Raw genomic sequence first — 5,652 nt, 5'->3', positions numbered from 1 at the left:
AAAAAAAAAAAGAAAGAAAAGAAAAGAAAAGAAAATACCATGAAACTCATGACTTGCTATGATAACTATGACGATTAATTTAAACAATTAAATATGAAATAAAAATATCTTTGAGTTTATTTTTAAAGGAAAAGAACATTCTAGCCTTTGCATATCTGAGAAAAAGCAAGCACACAAGCCCAGGAGTGGAGCTGGGTCGGTATCAGGATGGGCCTATTGGAACAGACACAGGAAAATCTCTGGCTTGCTAGCTCTATACCTGAGCCTAATTTGGGAACTACAGCTAAATAGAGAAATGATGGAGGCCTGAGGGATGAGGTAGGGTAAAGGACAGGAACCTAGAGAGGCATCTTCACTAACATGGCAGCAAGCAGATGACAGGGTAGTGATATAGTCAAACCACTGCAGAGACACCCACCCAACTGCCCGGTTTTGATCTGCTAGAAGCTGTGCCTTCTCTCTGCTTCCTGCTTCTCTCTGCCTCTAACTCTCCCCCCCTTTCCCCCTTTCCTTTTCCTAAAACCTCTTCCCTTTTCTCTCTCTCCCTCTCTTCTTTCCTTCTTCTTCTCCCCCATCCCTCAGCTTAGAGGGCACCAGGCCCACCCACCGATGTTCCCACTGAACATCAGGTGTGTGCTGGATGTGCAGAGCAAACACTACAACAGGATGGCGTCTTCAGAGACTAGAAAATACCTGTTTGGGGGTGGGGGTGGGGCAGCTAGAGAGATGGCTCAGCTTTTAAGAGCACTGACTGCTTTTCCAGGGGTCCTGAGTTCAATTCCCAGCAACTGCATGTGGCTTACAACCATCTGTAACGTGATCCAATGCCATCTTCTGGTGTGTCTGAAGACAGCTACAGCATATTTATACAAATAAAATAAAACTTAAAAAAGAAAAGAAGATGTCTGCTGGAAGGTAGTACCCAAGCCTGTTCATGTTTTCTGGCCTGCTCTTCTACTAAAAACACATATCCTAGAATAAATTCATCACTTTAGCCGGCAAGGGGAATCCCAGAATCCAGTATTTGAGTGTCAGAGGCATTTCCAACTAGAAATGTTGAAATACCTTTAGGAAGACGCCCAGTTAGCGGCACAGCTGAGAAGTGTTGCAAGCTCAAGAGACACAGGTCATAGAAGGGCGGAGATGACCCCTTGTGCCTCTGGTCTCTGTTTTCCTTATTAAGATAAATGTGACCTTAGCGTAGTTTATTCCCCCACCGGCTACAGACAACCTGACCTCTTGTGAAGAGACACTTCAGAAGCAACACTTCTCCAGTGACACCGATGACACCGGCATGCAGCTTGTCCAAGAACACATTGATGTGTTCAGTGTTGCTGTTCTCTCATGACATGACATTGACACACATAGTCTTGAGGAGAACTAATCATGTTTAAAACATAAGTGCATAGCCTGGTTTATTGCCCTGGAATTATTACTAAGTCATTCTCAAAATGCATTGCTTCTTCCATTAGTCATGTATTTGTTTATTTAGCCCATTCCCCATCTCCCCTCCCTTTCTCCTCTGAGAAGGAAGAGCCCCCCACCCATGACACCCCTTCCACATCAGTTCACTGCAGGACTAGGCGCGTTCTCTCCTACTTAGGCAGCTCCGCATATATGTAGCAGATGCCCTCTTTTTTTTTTTTTTCCCCCAAACCTTGTCCAGTATCTCTGTCATCCCTTCACTGTCTGGTCTAAAACAGGTGTGCCTTAAACATACGGGCTGAGAGACTTAAGCATGCAACCATAGGTCAACAGGAAAGAACTTGATGTGTCCATGAGCCCAGGTGAGGCTTCCAAACATTTCAGACAGAGCCACCCTCGCTTTACCTAACATCTGCCTTCCTCTGTTGTAGCAGAAGCTCCCAGAGAATGACCCCACCCCCACTCCCACTCCCAGGGAATCACCCCTCTTTACACTTCTCAGTGTAAATGGGGGTTAGAGAAACAGCTGTCCTCAGCCCAAGTCCATCATAAAGGAATTTAGCGAAAAGAGAGGGTGACCAGGAGGGTTGCTTCCTAGAAGCCTAGAGGCCCTGGCATCCAACCCCTCCCCACCCCACCCCCGCTTCCCCTCCCTCCCCCGCCCAGATTGGAATGTAGGATTGTCCCAGGTTGCCCCGAAGCGGGTTAGGGGGAGGGGAGCTCCCCACCCTACCCTCCCCACCCTACCCCACCCCCGATCTGCACAGGAGCCTGTGATGTTCGGAGGCAGCAAGGAGGGGAAACCCATTCTCAGCGAGGTCGGCCCACCCCAGTCACCACTTTCCCCATTGATCTGGCCAAACGAACCGCACCTGGCTCTCCCGTGTTGTAAACACTTTTATTTTCCCTTGGGTTTATGGCCTCCCATTACAAGGCACCACGACTTGTTTAAAAGTGCGCCAAACAAAGGGCTCTGGTGATTACAGACGTGCTGCTGGTTTATGGTGGTCTCCCTTTGTCTCATTTTCTCCCTCTCTCTTCCTGCCTGCCCCCACCCCATCCCCTCCAGCACCAGGTACACAGGCCTTTTAGGAAAGCCCTTCCAGCCAACAGCTGGGGGCTTCCGATCCCAAACATCTGGTTCCCCTCAGCAGCACGTTGGCTGATGTGACAGGAGGTGTGTGGGATTGGGCAGTGGAAACCTCAGGTCAGGCTTCTGAATGTCTGCCGTTCTGGGATGTCTCCATGGGGCTTACCAACCAGTATCTCTACCACATAACCTCTGATGAGCCAGCCTAGCAATTCTGGGATAAGGAGATCCCTGGTGTTCTGTTGTATTTTCAACCAGACTGGCAAGCCCACACTTCCCACAGCCCCAGCCTGGAGGTTCAGAGGATGTGCAGACTCAAGGCCTGTGTGAATGGGTGTGTGTGTAGGGGGAGGGATGGGCCCTACAGAGTCTGGTGTCCCCATAACAGGGGGCCTCCCATGGGCTGGGTTCAAACAGCAAGAGACAAACAGGTATACACATGAAAGAAGGGACTCAAATATTTATATGCCCCAACATTCATTATTCAAATAGCCAAGAGGGGGAAACAACCCAAGTGCCCATCCATAGATAGGGATGGTTGGACAACGGGACAACGCCTATCATTGAGCCTGAAAGGAGAGAAAATGCAGTAACTGTACCATGCATGAGCCTTGAAAACCCATTGCATAGTGAGCTAAGTCAGTCACAAAGGAACGAGGAGTCGCAGTTCAGCTTTATAGAGACAGCAACAGCTGGGTGCTTTCCAGTGACTGGGAGACACTGAGAGTTACTGTCCAGTGAGAACAGATCTTCCAAAATGTTTGCAGGCAGATGGTGGAGATGGTTATGCACCATGTGAGTGGACTTAATGCCCCTGAAGAGTACAGTTTTTAAGTGGCAAATGTCATAGAATATATGTTCTATCTTTTTTTTTTTAACATTGATTTGGTGGGGGTGGGGCTGGGAGTGGCGGGAGCACCTGAGCCATAGACTGTGTGCAGAGGTCAGAGGACAACTTGTAAGAGCCAGCTTTCTCCTTCTAGGTGGATGACAGGGTAGTGCTCAGGCTAGCAGGCCTTTATCCACAGAGCCAACTGGTCAACCTTATCACACCATTTTAATGTGGAAAAAAAAAAAGTCTTACAAAGGAAACATTGCATTGGGTAGTTAATACATTTAAATATGTTATGTTTTGGATTTTGAGATGTTTGAATCTGTCAGCCTGGAAACATTTATTATTTTTATAACTTTTTTTTCTAGGTAAATATTCACTCATTTTATTTTCATTTTTATGTGAATGAGTGTTTGGCCAGGATGTGCTCAATGTTCATCCCTTGTGCACAAAGAGGCCAGAAGAAGATGTTGGATCCTCTGTAATTGAACTCCAGACAGTTGTGAGCGGCCATGTGGGTGCTAGGAACCAAACTCAGGTCCTCCACAGGAGTGGCCCATGCCCTTATCTGCTGAGCCACTAAGTGTTCACTTCTGTACCTCATGGTTTTTCAGTGTCACTTAACTTAGTTTCATTATCTGAGAATGGAGGCAGTAATACGGAACTTATACAGTCAGGAAGAACACTGAGGATATTAAATACATAGATGTACAAAGCAGATTGTGTAAAATACATACAATATACATAAGATATATGTAAAATAGATTTGAAAATTATGAGAATCAAATGAGTTTGTTGTTTTAATTTAAAATCCAGGGGCAGGGAGGTATAAAATAAAAGAACCCAGATGGCTGACTCTCCCATAAATCTTGTTATTCAAAGCCACCAGAATGGATTTTCTTTCTTTTTTTAGTTTTCTGGTGTTTTGAGACAGGATTTCACTATAGCCCAGGCTGGCCATAAATTTCCAGTTCTTAGCCTCCCTGACTTGTATCACATATGTAGCCAGCAATGAATTCTTTTGTTTTGAAACAAGGTTTCTCTGTGTAGTCCTGGCTGTCCTAGAACTCTCTTTGTAGACCAGGCTGGCCTCAAACTTAAAGATCCATCTGCCTCTGCCTCCCAAGTGCTTCAAGAAATGTATTCTCTCTTTATTTTAAAGCTTTATTTATTTATGTTATGTATATGAGTACCCTATTTGCATGCCAGAGAGGGAATCAGAATCACATTATAGATGGTCATGAACCACTATGTGGTTGGTGAGAGTTGAACTCAGGACCTCTGGAAGAGTAGCCAGTTCTCTTAACCATTGAGCCATCTCTCCAGCCCCAGACATGTATTCTTAATGTCTAGCCTCCTGAAGCTTGTCTCAGTTACTGTCCTGTTGCTGTAACAAAATACCACAAAGGAGACAGCTCGCAGAAGGAAGGGTTTAGTGTACTTACCATCACACCAGGGAGCCTTGTCAGCAAAGAGCAGGCAAGGTAGGAGGAGCTGGAATCTGAGAGTTCACATTTCCAATGGCAAGCTCAAAGCAGCAAGAACATTCTCAAAATGGCTATTTTCAGAGGTCACCCCCCCCCCACCTTCTTCAGAGAAGTCACACCTCTTAATCCTCCACAGTGTCACCAGCTGGGAGCCAAGTGTTTAACTATCTGAGCCTACGGGGACATTTCTCATTCAAACCAACATATGACTGAATAGCTTTTTGGGTTTTTTTAGTCTCCTATCTTAGCACTGGCTAGCCTGAGGCTCACTATGTAGACCAGGCTGGCCTCTGACAGCCTGGACAGCATTTCTATGGGGCTTCTATTTTAGCTGAGGTTGTGCTTCTCCATCGGAGGCTTCTCTAGGGCTTTAATCTAGATCATAGATGAACTGGGGAGCAAGGGTAGGGAGCCTTCCGCATGGAGACTGGAGTCATGATGGATAATCCAATAAAAGGAGTGGAGCCCCCTAGTGGGCAGAGATGGTGCACCAGGAGTTGCTCCAGGCTTGCTGACTGATGCCCATAAAAACATATTCGTGCCTGGTGTGACATGCCTAGGACCAGAAGTGTTTGTGATTTGGGGAGTTTTTCAAATTTGGGAATGTTTGCACAGACTTTACTTGTTGAAGTTTTGGCTTCAGACTTTTGCATTTAGGGGCGCTCAGCCTTGGGTTTCTGGGAAACTCTCCTTCCTGCTACCATCCTATACCCTAGAGAACTGTCACTTCTCTTTCTTGGTCCCATGATGGACATTTAGAGTCCACAGAGCTCTCCCTCACACACATATCTCATTTATTTCTAACAGTACTAATATAC

This window comes from Grammomys surdaster, unplaced genomic scaffold (genome assembly GCF_004785775.1).
Source record: "Grammomys surdaster isolate TR1022 unplaced genomic scaffold, NIH_TR_1.0 362, whole genome shotgun sequence".
NCBI lineage: Eukaryota > Metazoa > Chordata > Mammalia > Rodentia > Muridae > Grammomys > Grammomys surdaster.
The sequence above is the reverse complement of the archived record's forward strand: the minus strand, read 5'-3'. Positions refer to the sequence as shown.